At 44.1% G+C, this 24,598-nt stretch overlaps 1 protein-coding gene across 2 annotated transcripts in view; it reads left to right on the forward strand.

Annotated features, from left to right (window-relative positions):
- LOC143928074 (complement factor H-like) overlaps positions 1-24,598 on the forward strand; it is a 1,075,600-nt gene that overhangs the window by 712,053 nt on the left and 338,949 nt on the right. The gene's annotated exons all lie outside the window — the stretch shown is intronic.

Below are 24,598 nucleotides of genomic sequence, written 5' to 3' on the forward strand. Positions count from 1 at the left end.
TCTCCTGAAGTGATCCAGCTGGCAAAGCGAGCGAGCATCAACCTTGCTGCTGAACTTGCGATCCAGGCTGGAGGCAGCAGCAGTACCCAGGACAGGGGTTTACACAGTGACACTGACACCATCTGTCTATCCACAGCATTCTCTCACAGCAGCCAATAGAGGGGATAAGGAGCTGAATGCTGGGAAGGGATCAGAGGTGATTGGCTGGAAGAGCACTCTTCTGTCCCTGACACGCTCCTCCACACATAGGCATTAAGGATGAGCCGAACACCCCCCATACCAGACCTGAAGGGCCTCTTCATTGAATTTGGGGGAACCCCACTATTTATTTATTTTTTATCAATGACTTTCATTGAGTGTTCTCTGTATTACAGGAGCCGACAATTCATGATAGCCGCAAGTGATTTTAAATGACTTTTTTTCCTGCATAAATTACACTTTGTGCAGGGACAGTTGTAAGCACGGGAAACATGCGCCCCTTCACAGGCATACTATAGACACCCCCCAGGTACGAACCTTAAAGGAATATTACACTTTTATTGTTTCACTTTAATCATTATTAAAATCAATGCTCCCGAAAAAACTGCAGTTTTTAAAACTTTTTTTTGCATTGATACATGTCCACTGGGGCAGGACCCAGGTCCCCAAACACTTTTTAGGACAGTAACTTGCATATTAGCCTTTAAAATGATCACTTCAGATTTCTCCCATAGACTTGTACAGAGTGTTCTGTGGCTTTTCAAATTTGCCGCAAACAACCCAAATTGTTCACTGTTCGCCGAACAGGCGAACAGGCAATGTTCGAGCCGAACATGAGTTCGACTCGAACTCGAAGCTCATCCCTAATAGGCATGCAATGACAGGGCTTCCTTCTACCCATTTTCTGCATGGATGTGCTGAATTTCCCCCCCTGCAGATACTGGCGAGTGACTGTGTTTAGGCACATGTATTCAATTAAACTTTGTTACAGGCTTTTAGTGGCTGGGTTACTGTGATATTGCACAATTAATGCCCCCAAGTGACATGTGGATCTGCTAATTACAGAATCTGTGCAGTCGCTACTTCAAGTCTATGATCTTCATGCTCCCTTCTAATCTCCCTTCATTGTGCTTGCTGCTATGTTTATAATCTTTGTGAGCTCGATCAAGTCCTTTGGTCACTACAGAGTGCTGCACAAATATACCGGCAAGGATACAGTTTCACTAATATGAAGTCTGGGTTGATTGCCTCCTACCTCACTGTGATTGCCTCATGCTTAGTGGACAGTCCCATCTAGGGACTGTGGCTCCTATATATGGCTGCATCTTACAAGTTTCCCATGCAATTCTCTCACTCTGGATATGAGCTTTTGCTACTATCACTTTCTGCTAATTTATTTGTGCTCAAGGAATGCAACCATGGATTTTTGTATATATTTCATGATAACCGCAATCAGCATGTGTGATTGGTGAATAAACTAATTGGCATGGTCTTTGAGCTATTTTAGTTATGACATTGGTATTTGATGCACACTATATAATCTTCCGGTAGTTGTAACCATAAATCTGTACTAAGACAATGTTGTGAGTGTGTAGTGGTGGTGGGTATCTCTATATATTTTTCTTTTCTTACATCAGGGGTCACAGAGCCATAGTAGTTACTATGTGGGTTAATATGGGAACCAACAGGTGATGAACACTGGCAGGCCCCTAAGGCAAGATTTGTACTCCCCTGTGCTGAGCTCCACTGGAAGCAATAAAAGGTCTCGGAGCCCACTGTGAAGGGTGAAGATTGGGTCTTTAGCTCTGATAAAACCCTGCTGCGAGAAAAAGGTAAGGGAGATTTTCTCAGGAATTTCTCCTTCTAAGTATAATGTTGTCATGCCTATGTGTCAGAACTGGGGGTTGTAAAGAGCACTCACCATCCTGATGCTGGAAACAGCACAGAAGCCATTATTCTCCTCTCCTCCAGCCACAACAGATCCTCCGGTAAGAAGGGGGGTCTGGTATTCTCCTGTGCCCCCAAATAGTTCGTTTTTTTCCCCCTTCGGGGGACAGGATGTCAAAGCAGTTGCCTTTAAAAAAAAAAAAAAAGGGTCAGACCACGGTCGCTCTGCAAGGGCTTTACCCCGTGCCATGTCTGCAGACGTCACTTGCACAGGAAAGCACTTGAAAAGGAAAGGGGAGCGTATTCCGCTTGGGGGGCGTGGCTAGTGGCATCAGACGCCGGCCACATGTACAGGAAGTGATTTAAGCACTGTGTGTATAGCTGCTGCCTGGCTGTGGAGGGGCAGAGCAAAGAGGTGTGCTGGATCAGGTTTGGTGACACAGGCATTTCCCTTTGACACCTTTAACTGTAAAGAGGCTAGGATTAATAGCAGCTATTGTGCTGTACTATAGCCTAGCAGTTTGCATTATTTTGCTGGTAGTGCCTCTACTTTGTGCTTTAAAGCTATGAGTGGCAAAGGGACCAGGAACTCCTCTAAGGGTTCTAAAGGGTCAATGGTTACACAACAAACTAAAATCATTTCCAAAAGAATGTCATCCTCTTCTGAGAGTGTTGTGGCCAGTCAGATTAAGCCGTCAGGGGAAACTGTGGTTGCAGTCACGCAAGACACTTCAGCCCCTGAGTATCTCACACAAGAGGTTTTGTCTTCTACCATTGCTGGTTTGGAAAAGAAGATTAATGCTATTTTATCCCTCCATAGTGGGGTCAAACGTAGCAGATTCCCATCTAGTGCTCAAGACCCTCTTTTGGAGGTTCAGGACGCTGGGCATCAGGTAGATCTTCCCAAAGATTTGGAAGATACTGGCTTATCCTCTTCGGAGGATCCTAATATAGAAGGAGTAACATCACAAGACAGGTTGCTTGTGCACTCTTTTGCTAATTTGGTTCGTTCAACCTTTTTGCTGCCTAAATTGGGATAATTAAAACCTCCTCCATCTGGGGATGCCTTTCCTGTTCATGCATGGCTAAGGTAGCTTATGTATGCTGAATGGGAACTTCCGGATAAAAAATATTATCCTCCTAAGAGATTCTCCACACTTTATCCTATGGAAGAGGACTTCTATAAGAAATGGGGGGTTCCAGCAATTGATACTGCTATTACTTCAGTGAATAAGAATCTCACATGTCCGGTAGATAATGTGCTAATGTTAAAGGATCCAACAGATAAAAAGTTGGAGCTTCTTTCTACAAGCCATATGGCTTTAGCAAGTTCAGTAGCGCAGCCGGTTCTTGCCACAATTGGCGTATCCCAGTCCATTAAGGAACAGTTTGAGGAGATGCTTAAAGTTTTGCCTGATGAACAGGCCCAACATTGCGCTGATTTATCAGACGCACTATGTTTCACAGTAGATGCTATGAGAGATTCTGTAATTCAAATCTCATGGCTTATGCTTAGAATTCTGCGAGAATGCACTAGTCCATGGCTGAAAAGTTGATCAGCTGAAGCATCGTGTAAAAAGCTCTTAGCCAGTTTCCCTTTTCATGGTGAATGGCTATTTGGTGATGATTTAGATAAATACCTACAAAATATCTCTAATGGCTAAAGTTCTTTTTTACCAGTAAAGAAGAAATTCAAACATTTCACCTTTAAGCGTGCTTATTCTCCTGTTCCAGGGGCATCAGCCTCTAGGCAGTCTCGACGGCCTCAACCATCAGGTTCAAGGGGAAAACCCCAATGGCAGCACCAATATCAGAAGAGATCTTGGGGCAGAAAGCCCACAAAACAGAATGCTAAAGCCTCCTTATGAAGGGGCGCCCCCGCTAGCTGGGGTGAGGGGAAGGCTCCTGAAATTCTCAAGGATCTGGCAGGAACAATGTGGAGACAGATGGGTGGCTTCTGCTGTGTTTCTAGGTTACAAACTAGAGTTCCGAGATTTACACGGATATCCACTGCCACTCATGTATTGGAAAAGAAAGGACGAGTATCGTTCAAAGAAGCTCATTGCCTTTTTTTATGCAGCCGGCGCCTCAGACAGCAGGGCCAAGATGGCGCCAGCACCTCAGCCTCCCGCATGGCCGCGCATTACACAGACTTACCCGATGAGGCACAGAGTATCAGCTCTTCTCCAGTAGGGCCCCTCTCTGCAAAGCCCAGAGTCTTGTAGTCCTGCCAAAGCTTGCATGAGAATGGAGCCGACATCTAATTCTGAGGTGAGCCAGAGGATTAACTCCTTATACGCTGACAATACTACACAATGCACTATAGCTGATTTCCCAACCACAGGACAACCAGTATTGGACAACACTATGAAGAAGATGTTACTCTCATTACAATAATCCCTGTTTGCTAATTTCTCATCTTTGATGCACACGTTTTCATCAGACCTGCATGAAATGGGGCACAGAGTAATGCATGTGGAGTCTAAACTGGGGGATGCACTGACTCCATAAATTACCTAGAAGATGCATACGATGAAACTTAGGAAGAACACAACTGGATTAAAGCTAAAACCACAGACCTCGTAGATGGCCCCGGCGTAACAACGTGAAATTTCAAGAGATTTCAGAATCGGTTGCACAAAATGAGCTCCAAAATTTTGCACGCAATCTAATGTCTGCCATTCTCCCAGGTATCCCTCCCATAGAGCTCATGATAGACTGCATCCACCCAGGGATGTGCTCATGAGGATACTTTTTCCAGACCAAGGAACAGCTTCTACAAGAGTCCAAATCCCTCCAACCCTTTCTGGCGCAATTTAAAAAAAGATTCTAATTTTTGCTGACCCCTCTAAATACACCCTACAACTTTGGCGTAAGCTCAATTCAGTCACCAAGGCTCTTCAAAATCATCATATCCCCTATAAATGGCACCACCCAGCTACAATTGTCATCACCCACAACGGCACCTCTCTTGTCGTCAATACTCTAAATTATGGAATGAGGCTACTCCACACCTGGGGGATCATTCCAGAACCACCGTGGGAAAACACTATGCAGGATGCATCACCTATACCATTGTACTCTCGATGATCCACCCCTGGAGGATATAAACAACATACTTGAAAATGGGTAGGAATGAAGACCTCCATGCCGCTCTAATAGACTGCTCTCTGGCCACACGCTGGCACTTCCTATTTAAGTGAAGTTTACTTTACTGAAGCAATACCACTTTGTTGGTCTGAACCACTGCTATTCTCTCTCTTTTTTTTTTTTTTTTTCTTTTTTTTTGTTCATACTGGTTTTGAAGTGTTCATCTGGCATTACTATATTTGTTTGACAATTCCTCTTCCTTTATAGATGCCAGTGGCTTCTTAGCAACTTTCAGCCAAGGTCTACACACCGTAGAAGAATACTACAATCTTGACCGTTAGTATCTGGGTCCTTACCCACCACGCTTTACATAATACTATGCCAGTTACAATCCTTTCCATCAATGCCAGGGGACTGAACCACCCCGCGAAGCGCAGTTCCTTATGGGAAAACTGCTCAGACCCACTGCTGCAATATTCTTTGCATTCAAGAGACACACTTTTCCCAGTCGGCTACGCCATATTGCCAAAACAAGTATTTCCCAAATATTTTTCAAGCTTGCTTCACAGCAAAGAAAAGAGTTATGATCGCTGTGAAATACTCAGTTACTTTCCAACTACACCAGCAGCTCATGGACCCCAATGATCGTTACATCATTCTCATCTGCACCATCAACAATGTTTGTTTCTTACACTCTGTTGAACATCTACACACCCAATAAGCGACAGATTGCCTCTCTTACCAAAACCATCCACAAAGCCAGAAAGCTCCAGCAAGGACACCTACTCCTTTGTGGAGACTTCAACATCATTCCCGACTCCCAACTAGACTCTTCAACTAATACCAGGTGTTATACCTTTCAGTTAAACAACTTACTTCACTTGCATGATCTGCATGATGCTTGGCAGTGTTACCAAGCCAACGAACATGACTATACATATTTATCTCCCTCTCACAATTATTCTAGAATTGATCTTTTTCTCCTGTACAAATGGCTATTACAAAGTGTTCAATCCTTAGAGATCCATGCCATAAGTTGGTCGGACCATGCACCAATTAGCATAACTCGCCTTCCCAACCAAATAGCTACATTTGGCAAACTAATAATTACTTGATTCAGCACCCTCAATATGCTGACAAAATATCCAAACAACTCTCAGAATTCTTCGACAATAATGCAAGTGTGGTACCTGACTCTTTTCTGGTGTGGAACTCAAAGTATTGCAGATGCTTTTATTTCCTACTATGGCTCTCTATAAAATATTAAAAATGATGACTCCACTCACCAGCCCTCCCTGGATGAAATCAAATCATTCATAGACCAAATTACACTTCCAACAAACACAATCTCCTGCGCTTGGAGGCTTGGTCTATGAAAGTGTGGTGCAGTCAACTTTTTAGGTTTTAAATGGAATATCACAAATCTTGCTGCCCTCCTCCAGAACAATGGGTATCCTTGAAGCTGAAACATATAGTAAAATCTCTATGGCTCTGATGAAGAGGGCCCACCCTTGTAATGCGTAAGCGGCTTTGTGTTGCCGTCTGGTCCTCCATAACATCCGATCCAGTTTGCAGATATTTAAGAATCGCAGTTCTATGTGCTGTTGTACCGACAAGTGTTTTTTTTCACAATACAAGAAATATCCTCTACAATTTTAACCCTTTCCTCCACTAAACTTCCAGCCCTGACGGTTTTACAGACAAATTCATTCCATTCTGTGCCCTCATTTGTGCTCAGTCTATAACAACGCGGCCTCTTCCTCCACCTTTCCTCCTGAGATGCTACAGGACTTTATAATAATGCTACCAAAACCAGGAAAAGATCCCACCTCACCACACAATTTTTGAAGGGGTGGAGGGGACAGACTGTTGGTGCTTAGACCATATGCCGCACGCTGTATCAAATTGCAAACAGTTTGCTGAAGACAAGCAGACTAAGGACATGGACTACTGGAACCATGTCCTGTGGTCTGATGAGACCAAGATTAACTTATTTGGTTCAGATGGTATCAAGCGTGTGTGGTGGCAACCAGGTGAGGAGTACAAAGACAAGTGTGTCTTGCCTACAGTGAAGCATGGTGGTGGGAGTGTCACGGTCTGGGGCTGCACGGGTGCTGCCAGCACTGGGGAGCTACAGTTCATTGAAGGAACCATGAATGCCAACATGTACTGTGACATACTGAAGCAGAGCATGATCCCCTCCCTTCGGAGACAGGGCAGTGTTAGATAAGATTGGAGGTGTTGGTTACAGCTGCCCTCTCCTATAAAAACACACACACCAGTTCTTGGTTTCCTTTTCACAAGAAGCATTGCCTGATGTGAATGATGCCTTGCACAAAAGAGCTCTCAGAAGACCTACGATTAAGAATTGTTGAATTGCATAAAGCTGGAAAGGGTTATAAAAGTATCTCCAAAAGCCTTTCTGTTCATCATGGTAAGACAAATTGTCTATAAATGGAGAAAGTTTTGCACTGCTGCTACTCTCCCTAGGAGTGAGCGTCCTGTAAAGGTGACTGCAAGAGCACAGCGCAGACTGCTCAATGAGGTAAAGATGAATCCTGGAGTGTCAGCTAAAGACTTACAAAAGTCTCTGGCATATGCTAACATCCCTGTTAGCAAATATACGATACGTAAAACAATAAACAGGAATGGATTTCATGGAAGGATACCACAGAGGAAGCCACTGCTGTCCAAAAAAACATTTCTGCACGTTTATAGTTTGCACCTGGATGTTCCACAGCAGTACTGGCAAAATATTCTGTGGACAGATGAAACCAAAGTTGAGTTGCTTGGAAGAAATACACAACACTGTGTGGAGAAAAAGAGGCACAGCACACCAACATCAAAACCTCATTCCAACTGTGAAGTATGGTGGTGGGGGCATCATGGTTTGGGGCTGCTTTGCTGCATCAGGACCTGGATGGATTGTTATGAACAAAGGAAAAATTAATTCCCAAGTTTATCAAGACATTTTGGGGGCCATCTGTCACCAGCTGAAGCTCAACAGAAGATGGGTGTTTCAACAGGACAACGACCCAAAGCATAGAAGTAAATCAACAGAATGGCTTAAACAGAAGAAAATACGCCTTCTGTAGTGGCCCAGTCAGAGTCCTAACCTCAACCCAATTTGAGATGCTGTGGCATGACCTCAAGAATGAGATTCACACCAGACATCCCAAGAATATTGCTTTACTGAAACAGTTCTGTAAAGAGGAATGGTCAAGAATTACTCCTGACTGTTGTGCACGTCTGATCTGCAACTACAGGAAATGTTTGGTTGAAGTTATTGCTGCCAAAGGAGGTTCAACCAGTTATTAAATCCAGGGGTTCACATACTTTTCCACCTGCACTGTGAATGTTTACATGGTATGTTCAATAAAAACCTGGTAACATTTAATTATTTGTCTGTAATTAGTTTAAGCAGACTGTGATTATCTATTGTTGTGACTTAGATGAAGATCAGATCACATTTTATGACCAATTTGAGCAGAAATCAATATAATTCCAAAAGGGTTCACATACTTTTCTTTGCAACTGTACACCCCCTTTTTCACCAAAATGCAACAGTACTTAATGGCTCTACAAAAACATGAATTCTCCAGGGCAGGTAGACTCACTGCTTTTAAAATGCCTGTCCTTGCACCCAGATACTTTACTTGTTTAGGACTCTCCCTATTCCACTGCCACAGTCATATTTCAAGTCGCTGCAAACATCTCTTAAAACTCAGTGCAGGTAACCTGCAGGTAAACTGCTCTGCACCAGTGGATCAATTTGAAAGCAGCCCAGTAACCACTACAGGACAGATATGCCCATATATACACTGTGATTTTAGTAATAAACTGACCTTTAATTACAGTATTTTTTCTATTCTAACCAAGAGCAGGAGGTCGCGGGCCACATCAGAGGGCTCCGCGGGCCATATGTGGCTCCCGGGCCACTGGTTGGGCACCCCTGGTTTAGACCATCACCATCCACCAGATGGGGACAGAGAGAATCCACACTTGTCCCTGGACAGAATCTAAGAACATGGCTTTTATGAATACCACTCGGGAGCATTCCGCTCCCATCAGTACTCTCCCCTCCTATGAAAGCCGCGGCATCTATATGGAAGCTGCTACTTAATGGCAAATGTTCCTCCTTACAGCAGATATCCCAGAAGATCCTTTTAGGAGTCCTCTCCCTCTTAGCCCCTTACAGCTCAATACATTATTGGCAGTATCAGGGCATCTGTAGCCCCCAAGACTTAAACATGGGTTCCTCCATCCAAACATTCCCCACGCTTCAACAGGAATTCCAGCTACCTTCCAATACTTTCCTCATATATATTCGTTTGAAACACTGCCTCTACAGACTGATCTGTTCCCTATGCACAGTACCACAGCAGATTTGGCACTACCTTTCCAACCATACCACTCAAAAGAGTATATTACTAATTTACTCTGCACTCAATCAAAAACGTTTTGTTAAATATAAGCCGTTTCTCCAATGGGATGCATATTTTGGATCCACGTATACTGAATGCCAATGGACTAGAGCCCTCCACTCTATCTATAAATCCAGGTGTTGGTCCTCTCTATGGGAACTAACCCAGAAAATCTCAGTTAGATGGTATCTAACTCCCACTAGACTAGCTAACTTTCAACATCAAACATCTCCTTTATGCTGGAGAAACTGTGGGCAAATGGAAGATATTCTGCACACCCTTTGGCATTGCTGGATCTTACATTCCTACTGGCAGGAGATTTTCCAGATTCTATCCAAGGTAACATACCCCAATACTTCCTTCACCCTATTTGACTTTACTAAACTTGACCATAGAGATCATCGCACCACCTGCCAGACACTCGGCTACACATATTTTTATGGCAGCTAGGCTTAGCATCACAAGACTCTGGAAAAACCCTCAACCCCTAATAAACCTGAAACCCTTGTCTTGATCCATAAACACTGCATATACTGTATGAACTTATGCTTGGTTATAGTAAGGGATCCTACAGGAAATCACTTTCTTCATGGCAACCTTGGTCACACTGGTACCACTCCAACCACCAACTCTATCCGCCTTGAAACCAACATGCGTGTAGAGCCACTGTGGTAACCCCCTCAATATCGACCCCTCCTTTTCACGCTAATGGTCCTACTAGGGACTATCTTTCCTCAATTGCAGACCAATCTACTTACTGTATAATATGCCATTGGATACCACCTGGACTGTATATTTATTTAATCTTTTATGTTTTCTAATACTGTTACGGCTATGCAGCCAAGTCATATCTATGCATGACCTGTTCACATTCTGTTTAACATTCATGGTCTATCACGGCTGTCATTTTACGAATACTTGATCCTCCCTAGATTTTAAGCTCTAACGAGCAGGACCCTCTGATCCCTCTGTATTGATTTGTATTGTAAGTGTACGGTCTTCCCCCATGTTGTAAAGCGCTGTGCAAACTGTTGGCACTATATAAATACCGAATAATAATTGTTCTATGGATTATTCCATTGTAAAATTTCAAGAAAACAAATGAAACACAAAGTTAAAACAAGAGCAGAATATTTAATAGATGGAAAGTTGAAAAAATTACTCAAGGCCTGCTTTAAGAGGGGGGGCCTGATCTGATCATCTGCCCTTACCACTTTCCCAGCGCCTGTTCTCCTTCACATCAGCAGATGTTGAGGAGATCCAGTACTGAGGGGAGCAGGCAGGGAGAGAAGATGGGATGAGACAGCGATTAGTCTCTCACATAGTAAATGCCACCCCGCTGCCCCTTCTCTCCAGGTTACACTTTTTATGCTGCTCTGGCCCTAAAAAATAAAAACTACGGACACCATCCACTGCTCTCACACCATCCACTGCTCTCACACCATCCACTGCTCTACTGACACCATCCACTGCTCTACTGACACCATCCACTGCTCTACTGACACCATCCACTGCTCTACTCACACCATCCACTGCTCTACTGACACCAACCTCTGCTCTACTGACACCATTCACTGCCCTACTGACACCGCCCTCTGCCCTAATGACACCATCCTCTGCCCTACTGACACCATCCTCTGCTACCCTACTGACACCGTCCTCTACTCTACTGGCATTGCTCTCTGCCCTACTGACACCATCTACTGCTGATACCATCCTCTGCCCTTCTGACACTATCCACACCCTATCCACTGCTCTACTGACTGACACCATCAACTTTTAAGGTAGGCAAAGTTCATATTTTTATAGTCACTCTGGTTTAATTAATCTTAGCATAGTTTATGGGTATAAGAATGCTTTATGGGTACAAGACCTTCCCACTGTTGGCGCAATCTGGTCACACCCACTGTTCACTGCAGTGCTACAACTCTCTTTGGGGCACCCAAAGGTGTCCCAGGTCTTTTACAATCCTATAATGTATACTATAAAAACAAAAAAAATGCAGAACAATATCAAAGTGTTTGGGTTTAGCTTCAAGAAAAGGTGGCAACCCTATCCACCATACCAGATAAAAGCAGCTTATGGGCCAACTTCAAACCTCACCTCTGCACCAGATTAGGAATGGCGCACAGAAGCAGGCCATAATAAAGACCTGCTTCTTGGCTGACTTTTTTCCCAGGGGCATCCCTCCGCTATGGAAGTGAGGCTTGAAATGACCTCATTCAAACCTCAAATGTGGGGATTGTGTCGGCCTCCACGCTACATGTACAGTGAGCAGGCCTGGACTGGGACTAAAGATGAGCTCGGGCATTTTAGAGTGAGCAGCCCGGAATATTTGAGGGGGCTGTTGGTAACAGGATTTGGGGTTCCAGGATGTGTGGATTCAGTTAGGGTAACTTTTTTTAGTTTAATGTGACAAATTGGGGCCAAAGCCAGATATAATGGAGTATTGGCTATTTTGCTGGCTTAAGACCAGATCACTTTTTGCGATTCGGCAGTGCGACGTGGCTCCCAAACAAAATTCACGTCCTGTTTTTCCCACAAATAGAGCTTTCTTTAGGTGGTATTTGATCACCCCTGTAGTTTTTATTTTTTGCGCTATAAACAAAAAAAAGCGACAATTTTGAAAAAAACGCATTATTTTTTACTTTTTGCTATAATAAAAATCCCCAAAAATATATAAAAAGACATTTTTTTTCCTCCGTCTAGGCCAATAGGTATTCTTCTACATATTTTTTATTGTGACTGCGACATTATGTAGGAAATATTGGACATTTTTGACACATTTTTAGGACCATTGTCATTTATACAGCCATCAGAGCTATACAAATGCACTGATTCCTGTGTAAATGACACTGGCAGTGAAGGGGTTAACCAGGGGGTGGCAGTGTAGGGGTTAAGTGTGTCCTAGGGGCGTGTTACTAACTGTGGGGGGCTGGGCTGTGTGTTAGTGAACATTGATCTCTGCTCCAATAATAGGGAGCAGAGATCAGTGTCACTTGTTGCTAGGCAGAACGGGGAGATGCTGTTTACTTCCGCATCTCCCCATTCAGACTCCCTGCGAGACGATCGCAGGTATCCCAGCGGTGATCAAGTCTGCGGAACCTGTGACCACACTCACGGGAGTCCCAACCGGCATGTGCGTGCAATGGCAGGGTGGCACTTTCAAATGGACGTACCTTTACGCCAATTTGCCTGCCTGTGCCATTCTGCCGACGTACATCGCCGTGCGCCGGTCGGGAAGTGGTTAAGAAAGACTCTTTTATAACTGACTCTGTAATGTTTTATAACTGGCTCTGTGAGTAATATATTACATCTGGCTTTGTGGGGTATAAAGGAATATTACTTTATAACTGGATTTCTTATGCCGCGTACACACGAGAGGACTTATGTCCGGCAGACTTCCAAAGGAGTTCCGCCGGAGTTCCGCCGGAGTTCTGGCGGACTTTTCGACCGAACGGACTTGGACACACACCATCACACCAAACTCCGACGGAGTCGAACGTGATGACGTACGACTGGATTCGAATAAGGAAGTTCATAGCCAGTAGCCAATAGCTGCCCTAGCGTCGGTTTTAGTCCGTCGGAGTAGCATACACACGAGCGGATTTTTCGAAGGGGACCGGGTCCGGCGGAGTTCCGTCGGGAAAATTTGAAGCATGCTTCATTTCTAAAGTCCGTCAGACTTTTGCGAAGCTAAAGTCCGTTGCAGCCCACACACGATCGAATAGTCTGACGGACTCAGTCCGTCGGACTTTGGATGTTGAAAAGTCCGCTCGTGTGTACGCGGCATATGTATTACTTCAAGACCCCTTTCACACTGGGGGGTTTTGGGCTAAAAATAGCACCTGTAAAGCTCATGAAAAATACTTTCCCTGTAGACCCAGTGTGAGGGCTCCAGTGCTTTCATACTGGGGCTGTGCGCTTGCAGGATATTATTATTATTATTCTACAGGATTTATATAGCAAACTCTTTCAATAAGTATGCTAAAAATAAATAAACAAACCCGTCCTATTTGCACACTCCTCTGCGCTTATGAATGAAATGAGTGAATAAAACTGGTCAGTTGAAGATAAAGCGGTAGTAAACCCGCAATTTTTTATTTATTTTTTAAACCTGCAAAGCAAAATGCATAATGAGCTAGTATGCACCGCATACTAGCTCATTATGAAATACTTACCTTAGAACGAGGCCCCGACATCTGGCCCGATCCACGCCGAGGGAGCCGACATGCTCCCTCGGTGTCTCTTCCGGGTATCGCGGCTCCGGCGCTGTGAGTGGCCGGAGCCGCGATATCGTCACTCCCGCGCATGCGCGCGGGAGATTTCAGTCCGGCCGCACGAGCGCTGCCGGATTTTCACGGAGAGAACCCCCTTGTGCGCATGCGCCGCTGCAGTCAGCGGCGCATACCGAGGGGAATATCTCCTAAACCGTACAGGTTTAGGAGATATTATTTTTACCTACAGGTAAGCCTTATTATAGGCTTTCCTGTAGGTAAAAGTTAAAAAATCGACCATACTACCACTTTAATCAATTAAAATTACTTAAATCAATCTATAAAACTAGCTGCTGCTTTTAAAAAATGTCTGTAAAGAGAATTTACAAAAATAAGGTCTTAATAAAGAGCCCACTTTTTCATATATAGCAGCACTTTATCACTTTCCTCTAAGTAATAAAATTTCAATTTCTGTGTTTTCAAAAGTGGTGCTCAAATAGTGATTGGACAGTTACAGTTCTTATTGTGGTTGATAAAGAAACAGCTTCCACCAAACGATTCACCACTCATGGTTCAAACGTCCCCCTTTGGGGATGCACTCACCAAAACACCAGAAACAATGAGCCTTCAGTATAACATCCTTCATATGTAAACTCCTCCTTAGCCACTAGTTGTCTCTATTATTGGAATGGGGCTCCTGTGTAACATATAGAAGAAACAAAATATGCAACCATAGCGTAATTTCGCTTTACACCTTTTATTATTCAAATAGCCCCCCCAATAAAAATAAGCGTACCAGAAATTATGTATCAAGACAGCATTTAAAATATATGTGTACTGTGCCTTTTTCCTGATCCCAGTTTGCCAGAAGACTGGCAGGCGCTCGCTGTGTACATCAGCAGGTCACTTCCTGCTTCTCAGGCTCCTTGGAACACAGAGATGAGGCGCATACGTCACTTCTGGTTGGTTACAACTCTGACCCATTTCGTCATTTCCAACAGTTTATGCAGCACTTTACAATATAAAAAGAGACAATACAGTTACAATACAATAACATACAAGATTAAGAAGGCCCTGCTCAGAAGAGCTTACAATCTAATAGATTAGAAAAAGTTCTGAAAGCAGCATCTTTCGGGGCGATGCGGGAGCAGTATATACACCACTCCTCCTCCACCCCTGCCCATTGAAATCAATGGGCACTGCTGCTGAAGTGCCTGCAAAGCGCTCTGGCAGTGGCACTTTTAACCCTTTATTCTGCCACTAGCGGGGGTTAAAAGCACCCGCTAGCGGCCGCAAAGCACGTAAAATTTCAGCAGTAATGTGCCGCTAAAATGATAGGAGTGCCCAGAGATAGCGGCATAGCGTAGGTTGTCGTCGTCCGGGGCAAGGCAGGTGCACACCAATCAGCCCATCCACACATGGCCAGCCCTGCAATCTGCCCATCCACCCATGGCCGGCCCAGCATCTGCCCATCCACCCAGTGCCGGCGCTGCATGTCAGTCTCCCTAAGAAATGTGGCCCTGACCCACTGGGAAAATGCCCAGAGTGCTATATGGCCAGTCCGGGCCTGGCAGTGAGTCACTAATACCAAAGCCTTGAAATCACTTTTATCTACATATAATTTTAATAATAAAATTATCATCCTATGACTAATTTATTACACTTCAACTTCTCTCTCTGGCATTGTTCCCAACTTTTGAACTTCAGAATGAGAGACATTTATGGGAGGAAGCGACTGGCAGTGCGCTACGTGCATCATACCAAAAGTGGGTGTGACCAAATTCTTAACAGTCAGAGCGGCTTAATGGGTACAAAGTTTAGGAGAGTGCTAGATACAGAGTGTGGGGTTCTGGAGTGTGCTATGTACAAAGTGCAGGGATCTGCAGTATGTTATGCACAGGGTGCAGGGTTTTGTAGTGCATTATGTACAGAGTGCAAGAGAGTGCTAGACACAGAGTGCAGGGTTCTAGGGTGCATTATGCACAGAAAGGTTGGTTCTGGAGTAAGTTATGCACAGGGTGCAAGGTTCAAGAGAGCGCTAGGTACAAGGATTCATCTATTCACATCAACCTATTGCACCTCTCCTCAGCTATAACCTCTACACACACAACCACACACATACAAACCACACTACCCCTGGCCTCCCCTTCCCCAAAGCTCTACCATCTTCCACATGTTACCTATGTAAAAGTACCTTTCTGTAACTGGCTCAGTTAGTTTCATTTTCTTTTTCAGTGCACACTCTTCTAATTTTCAGCTCCCAAGCTCCCCTCACCCAGCAGGAAGGAGATAAGAATTATGGTGCAGCTAGGGTTGCCACCTTTTCTTCAAGTCAAACCCGAACACTTTAGCAGCGCACACTCAATTTTTTTTATAGTATAAACTATACATTATATTTTGCTATTAAACAACATTTCTAATCATATGAAGTTAATAACAAGAGTTCCCCTTTACACCAGAGTCCACAGAGTTCCCCTTTACACCAGAGTCCCCCTTTACACCAGAGTCCACAGAGTTCCCCTTTACACCAGAGTCCACAGAGTTCCCCTTTACACCAGAGTCCACAGAGTTCCCCTTTACACCAGAGTCCACAGAGTTCCCCTTTACACCAGAGTCCACAGAGTTCCCCTTTACATCTGAACTCTTTAACTATAAGGGGGGACTCTGCAAGCTCTGATGTAAGGGAGAACTCTGGGGACTCTGACATAAGGGATGCTCTGGGAACCCTGATTTAAGGGGGAACACTGAGAACTCTGATGTACGGAGAGGACTCTGATGTAAGGGAGAACACTGTGGCCTTTGGTGTAAAGGGGAACTCTGATGTAAGGGGTGCTCTGAGAACCCTGATTTACCTTAGTGTACTCACTCAGAGGAGAGAAAAAGGAGAGACTTCAGTCACAGACAGGGATGGATGGTGAGCTCACTCACCCCTTGGCAGTCAGCACCTCTCATCCAGATGTATCTGAGGCTGCTGGACTTCAAATTTCTGGCCCCAACTTTCCTTTTCTGAGACACAGCGCCAGGGATTGGAGTGTGGGCAGACACAGAGGGGTAGGGGTGGGGAGAAGGAGAGGTGCAGATTGAGCCCTCTATCCTCTCTCATCTGTGTGTTTGAGGGGGTTGTTAGTGCTGGCATTGGGCAGTATGAAAGAGTGTAACAGACACTCCCAGCTTAGACAACTGCAGCCAGCAACCCTGCTGGGAAGCCATAGTCCAGTCTGAATAATGTGTCCGGGTTTCAGGCAGTCTGAAACCCGGACACATGATTCCAAACCCGAACTGTCCGGGTAAATCCTGGACAGGTGGCAACCCTAGGTGCAGCTCACCCCCCACCCCCCCCCCCCCCCCTCGATCATTGTGCAGTCAGCCAGACCAGCACTTGTCCTGGCTCTCAGTGCAGAGCAGGGAGGCTGCTATAGTGATGGAGAGATGTTACTTTTAACTTTTTAACTGCAGATGCCATGCTGCAAGTGCAGGGCTACCACATAGCTGCACTGATTGCTTGACAAAGGGGCAGGTATGAGTACCAGTCCTGCCCATACCCGACATCAGGGTTTGAATCTGGCAGCTGCAAAGAGCACACCCAGTAGGTTTTCTGGCCAATCCCTGGCTGTGCTCGATGTTAACACTTGCACTGGAAGTTACAATATAATCAACTGTTGCAGTGATGTGGGACAAAGCCCTTGTACAGTGGAACAGAAGTATAAATGCTGGAAAGTCCCGCCCAATCCAGGACTGTTGGGAGGTATGTCTCTGGGCAGGGGGTTGTTTATGTGTGGATAGAGAACTTCTATCTCGGGCGCTGAGGGGGTTTAGTAACACTTTACAAGATACTGTATCAGGTGTGCACTGGATGCCTGTAGGATTATATTTGCAAATCAGCCATCCTTTTGCACATTGATTTGAACATCAAGGAATGTGATAATCTTTTGATCACATGATATTGTGAATTTAAGGTTAAAATAATTACTGCCTACATTGCTTTTAATACTTTCCATGATCTTGAAATTAGAGATGAGGTGCTAGATATACTCACTTATTAACTTCTTCAGATCCACGCTATAGCCAAATGACGGCTACAGCGTGGGCCTACTTGCCGGGAGTATGTCAATAGACGTCCTCCCATGCTCAAGTGGCCTGCGTGCCCCCTTGCAGGGCATGCGTGTCACACTCTGTGATCAGCGAGTCTATGAGACTTGGCTGATCACAGATCTGAGTAGCGGGTCAATCCCGATCACTTACCGCGTGACAATGACAGCAGATCATGGGATGTAAACAGAGCCTGTAATCTGCATTTTTTTTCTCCTCATGCTGATAGCATGAGTAAAAAAAGAAACTGCCAGTGCCCACCAGCACCTCCTACCAGTGCCCACCAACGCTTTACATCAGTGCCCACAGTGACACATATCAGTGCCCACAGTGCCACCTATCAGTGCCTCATCAACAGTGCCACCTCTCAGTGGCCATCAGGGCCAGCTCTCAGTGGCCATCAGTGCCGCCTTATCTGTGCCCATCAATACTGCCTTATCTGTCCCAATCAGTGCCTCTTTATCTGTACCTATCAGTGCCGCCTTATCTGTGCCTATAAGTGCCCATCAGTGCAGCCTATCAGTGCCGCCTTATCTGTGCCTATAAGTGCCCATCAGTGCAGCCTATCAGTGCCGCCTCATCAGCGCATATCAGTGAAGGAGAAAAATTACCTGTTTGCAACATTTTATAACAAACTATAAAAAGTTTTTTTTCCTAAATTTTCCATCTTTTTTTGTTTGTTTAGCAAAAAAATAAAAACCCCAGCTGTGATTAACCACTTCAGCCCCGGGAAGGCTGCTGAATGACCGGGCCATATTTTGCGATTCGGCACTGCGTCACTTTAACTGATGATCGCGCCTTCGTGCAACCCTGCACCCAAACAAAATTAATGCCCTTTTTTTCCCCTCAAATATAGCTTTCTTTTGGTGGTATTTGATCATCTCTATGGTTTTAATTTTTTGCTCTATAAACAAAAAAAGGCGACAATTTTGAAAAAAACACAATATGTTGTACTTTTTGCTATAATAAATATCCCCATTTTTTTTTTTAAAGCATGTTTTTTCTCAGTTTAGGCTGATATGTATTCTTCTACATATTTTTGGTAAAAAAAAATCACAATAAGCATATATTGATTGGTTTGCTTAAAAGTTATAGCGTCTACAAAATAGGGGATAGATTTATAGCATTTTTATTATTATTTTTTTTTACTAGTAATGGCAACGATCTGTGAATTTTATCGGGACTGCAACATAATGTCAGACACATCGGACACTTTTGACACATTTTGAGACCACTGTCATTTATACAATGATCAGTGCTATAAAAATGCACTGATTACTGTAAAAATGTCACTGACAGGGAAGGGCTTAACACTAGGGGGCGATCAAGGGGTTAACTTTGTTCCCTGCTACGTTTTTCTAACTGAAGGGGGAGGGAAATGACTAGAGGAAGTGATGTATTGTGGTTCCTAGCTATTAGAAACACACGATCTGTCACTCCTCACAGAGCAGAACAGGGATTTGTGTGTTTGGCCATGAGTATCGGCACCCCCACAGTGCAGGGGGTGAGTACCTGCTATCCCGATCCCACGTGCCGATGTATAGCTATGACTTTTTGTGGAATTGTGCTGACCTGGGACAGTAAAATGATGGGTGCTGGTCGGCAAATGGGTTAAATACCACCAAAAGAAAGCTCTTTTTATGTGAAAAAAATTATAAAAATGTAATTTGGGTACAGTGTTGTATGACCGCGCAAATGTCATTCAAAGTGCGTCAGTGCTGAAAGCTGAAAATTGGTCTGGGCAGGAGAGGGGTTTAAGTGCTCAGTAAACAAGTGGTTAAAGAACAAAGGTTAGAGGAGAATCATTAAGATAGCGAAAGTGATGTGGACCTCAAATCTCTTCAATAATTGGAAGTTTTAGAAATGGAAGGCATATTGGATAACTTAATTTCCTCACAGGCGCAACAGAGATTGCAACATAAACATCGCTCTAAATTAGAAATGTCAAACTCGATTGAAACAGTGGAACAAACCAGGTAGGATTAATCTTTGGTGGTCCACATCACATCTACTGGTCCCACCTATTCACACCTATAGTTCCAAAATCAAAATAAAAGTTAAAAAAAACACCGGTCTAAGCCCTTGTACACACAGTCGGATATTCCGATGGACAATGTCCGATAGGACCGTGTTGTCGAATAATCCGACCATGTGTGGGCTCCATCGGACTGTTTCCCGTCGGATATCCGACGGACCAAGTTTTCCAGCTTGGCTATAAAATTTTCCGACAACATGATCTGATCGGACTTTGTCCGATCATGTGTAGCCTAGTCTGACGGACAAGGTGTCACGCATGCTCACAATAAAATTCAGAGACGGAAGCGCTCGCTCAGGTAAAACTACCGCTCGTAATCGATATAGCTCATTCGTCACGCTGCAATGTTAAAGATTCTTTCATGCAGCGCATTCTCTTTTTCTTTACAATGCTGCAAGAATGAAGTCGTTTTGATGCTCATATTCACACACACTTCTCCCAAACGTATTTCTTTATTCTTTTTACTTATTTCAGCAATACAATATTTTAATTCGTCACATCTACCCAAGCATTTTTATTTTTTTATTTTTTTTATTTTCTGGTTGGTTTTTTTAATCAATCCTTTTTTGACAGTTTGCTCATCTTTGCATTTTTTTGGGTGTGTTTTGTGTGTCAACTTACCACAACACCATTATTATCTTTTTTATTTATTTTTTTATTTTTTAATCTACAGGAGGTTGTTTGGTGTTGGTGCCCCTTGTTATTCGTTTGACTTTGTATTTTTGAAATGTACCTGCCTACTCACAAATAAACTGTCCTTTTTGAAGTAAAACAAATACGCAAGTATTTCTTCAACCAAAAAAAAAACCTTTATTTAGGTGTCAGTAACACATAAAGAGGGAGGCAGTGCTGGAGAAACTGGGGAGATTAGCAAAGCCTTTGGCCCCCAGGGCACACATCAACTATTTAAACACAAAAATTGGTGGCCTGAGGAGTATATGTCTGAGGGAGAGCAGTCTGGTCTTGAAGTCCAAGAAACCTGGAACAGCAGCAGATGACATCTATGTTCCCAGGCTGTGGTCCTACAAGAGGCTGCATCTTCTGTCAGACCAGACTGAACCCAGGTTATCACACTCTGGTCTTCCTTCTACGCTGTGGCTGTGGTGCTGGAAGTGTGGCAGAAGGAGGAGGGGCATGGGGCAAATCACACAAGTGTGTTGCTTGTGTGATTTGGCCCAACAGCCCCTTGTTGAGGGTGTGGATAATTAGCTCCTCACACAAGATCTGTTGCCCCTCCTCCATTTGCTGGAGTTTGCAGGCAGCCAAGGCGCCAAAGGCCTCTTGATAGGTGGGGGTGGCTTTGAGGGCCGCTGAAGCCTTCCCGATGAGCTTCAGAGCCGACTCCTCCACATTCTCCCCTTTCTGGGCCTTTTGCGTGGAAGGCGGAGGGGAGGGACCTGTGATTCAGTCAGGCTCCTCCACCTGCCCACCGCTTGGCTGCCGCTTACCCCTGCCTCCTCCTGGCTGCCACTTTCCACAGCCACCTCCTGGCTGCTGCATTCCACACCCTCCTCCTGGCTGATGTCTTCCTGTGTATGGAAAAGGGACATAGTTTTAGTTTTTGGTTCATCAAACACACACAAAATTTTCAGCTCAAGACTGTTGCAAATTGTTAACAAATAGAAAAGACTATCATTCTGAGCCCAGCATTTTTCATTCTTGGCCAAAAGGTTTTGGCCACTACTGTCTATTGATATGTGAAACACTTTCTAAAATCAGCAATTAGTGAGCAAAAATCAAGTTAACATCATTCATTTTTACTCCCAAAATATGTACAACAATACTATACCTGGCTCAAGCTGGGCTCCCCCAGTTCTTCCTGAGTGGAAGGCCCAGGTTGGATGTCGGAAGACTGAGAAGGTGTGGAATGTAGCATAGAAGGACGCGTGGAAGCAAGGGTAGAGAGGGATTCCCTGACATCAGCCTGGTCTGACAGAAACTGCATCCTCTCATAGTACCACAGCCTGGAGACATAAACATCATCTGCTGCAGCTCCAGTTTACATGGAGTCCAGCACCTTCCTCCGCTCCCTCAGATATGTACTCCTGAGGCCACCAATTTTCACTTTTAAACAGTTGATGTCTGCTCTGGGGACCACGGGCTTCACAAACTCAACCAGTTGCTCCATCGCGGCCTGCCTCTTTAGTCTGTTACTGTAATGTGGGGGCATAGCTTGCCACAGGCAGGGCATCTCCCTGTACTTATCGATGAACAGAGGGAGGAAACTGTGGTCATTAAACCCGTCCATAATCTCTGCAAGACACAACACAAGACAAACCCTAATGTCAGGCTAAACTCGACTAATGCAGGCCTCAATCTAAAAGCAGTATAGGCTAGTGATGTATCAAGTTAAAAATTGTACCTTCGTTTGCACGATCGGTGCATCAGCTTCTCCCTCTGTTCACAGATGGTACGTACGACACACGCGTGTTGCGTTTTATATACAGTGCGCATGCGTGAAGCTCCACCCGCCTCTGACATTCTTTCTAGACTATTCCCCGCCCCTTCTCTTTTGGTGCAGTGAGGAGAGCACATGGCGGAGAGAACGCAGGTGCGCAATCAGAGTTCCACTAACGAGAGGAGGGCGAGGAAAGCCCAGAGCCTGAAACGTCCCGATCCTGGAGAAGAAGATTTAAGGCCTCAAATATGTCTTTTGGAGAGATGCTGAAGTTGGTGGACATATTGAAGAGGACTGACTATGATGGGAAGTATGGACCTTACCCAAATATCAGAAAGGCCAAGATCATGACTAAAGTTGTGAAGAGTCTTCAGAAGAATTTTGGAGTACGACGATCCAAGGATCAACTGAGAAAACGCTGGTCAGACCTGAAAATGAGGGATCACAATCAGTACAGAAGGATCAAGCGAGTTCTTCAAAATGTAAGTAGTTGTCGTGTGTTCATATTATTATTATTGCTTGCATACTGCTCCATGTGCTTTGATTTAATGTCGTACAGTTTAAAGTAAAGTATTCCAGCTTTAGAAAGTGTCCAAAATAATGTTCTCACCTTTGAACTCGGCCAAAAAACACAATTGTACCACACTTCCAAACAATGTTTCATATTCCTATTTCTGCCTTCTGTGTGCTAAGTATTCCTTTTTTACATTCTCGTAGGGGAGAGAAAACTCGGGATGTCTGAGGACACCAGGGACCCCACACCTCCCAAAGAAGGCGAAATTCCTACACCAGAAGCAGAGGAGAAGGAGGAGGAAGGAGAGATTGTTGAAGTTGGACAAATTGTCACCACAACAGGTGAGTGTCGGAGACTACAGCTTATGGTAAGCTAATCAATGTATGTCGGCATATTTATAATACATGGTGTGTTTATTTTATTTTTTTAGGTGATGTGGAAGAAGAATCACAATTTACCAGTGAAAGTGCCCAGAGCCTGATTGGGGAGATAATGGGGTGCAATCGCAATTTAGAAAATATACAGAAAAACATCAATGATGTTCAACAGAAAATGAAGAACATCATTGATGTTTTGGGGAGAGTCTGAAACACCCCAAACTAGCTAGGGTTTTTTTTTTTGTTTTTAACAAACAACTTTTGTATTTTACAAAAAGCCAAATTTGGAAGATGCACACAGTGTGTCAACATGTACTATCTCCCATCATGGGGGATCAATGTACGTGTTTTGTGGAAAGTGGCTGAGATTAAGGGGTTGCACCCCCAAAACATGTACATTGATACCCCATGATGGGAGATAGCACATGTTGACATTAGGCATGGGATCAGGAGGAAAATGGTGACTTTTGTATTCTCAATGTGTGTGCATCTTACAAATTTGGCTTTTCCAGGGGTGACACCCCATGTGATGAAGGCAATTTCAGCCCAGTTTGTACATACTCATGTCTGATATTGTTTTCACTTTTCAAAGTTGAACTTTGTAAGTTCCTGTGTTCTGTATGTTATGCTTTGATACATGCCTGTTTACACAAAAACGCCAAGTTACAAAAATGTTACCGAAAATAATGTTTTCTATACACCAAATATGTTGGTTTGTTGTAAAACCCTTTTCTAAACGCACATGTGAATGTGCTTTGATTAAAAAGTGAAATTATCAACAATGTATGGCTTCCTTTTTCAATGCGCAAAAGCAGTATTTGGAGTAAAGTTGTTGTTTTCTGTAGCAATGGGTGTTATTTACTAAAGGCAAATCCACTTTGCACTCCAAGTGCAATTTCAGGTCCACTTTTGAAGTGCACTTGTAGAGCATAGTGGATGTGCCTTTAGTAAATAACACCCACAGTGATGTTTACATTTCCCCAATCACGCCATTTTCCTGACCCCACATATTTCTGCCATAGTGCTGAAAATGAGCAATATCTTTGTCAGTAATGCACTACATACATTAGCAACAAAAACAAGGTGTGTGTAGCAGACCCACAACATAATAAGATTATCTGAAGAAGAGACTGTCACCTCATCTTGCTCAGAACTTGGGTTTGCACTGTTGTAGAAAAAGCCCCCCCCCCCCAAAAAAAAAAGCAAAAATACCTATGAGACACCTAAAACCAAGCCAAGCAGTAAATGAAAACAAAGATTATTGTAGTTTCAAAGAAAAATTTATTAAAAAAATGCCTCAGACATTGTCTGGCATATCAATGGCCCCTCTACCCAGAAAGTACTCCATGTATTGGGTTCTGACCTCGTGGGCGCTTGGGGGGGGGGGGGGGCAAGCCAGGACGAGCAGCTTCAAGGGACGTGAGATTCTCATTTTCAGGCAAGTCTGCATCTGGGCCAACTGAGACCACATGGTTAGCTGAATGTTTTTTCAAAAAATTGTGCAGAACACAGCAGGCAAGCACAATGTGATTTAGTTAATATTCCGCCATGTGGATTGGCGTCAAAAATAGGTGGAACCGGCTGGCCA

Source organism: Lithobates pipiens, unplaced genomic scaffold (assembly GCF_037356315.1).
Source record: "Lithobates pipiens isolate NorthernLeopardFrog02 unplaced genomic scaffold, aLitPip1_a1.2 Scaffold_23, whole genome shotgun sequence".
Classification (NCBI taxonomy): Eukaryota; Metazoa; Chordata; class Amphibia; order Anura; family Ranidae; genus Lithobates; species Lithobates pipiens.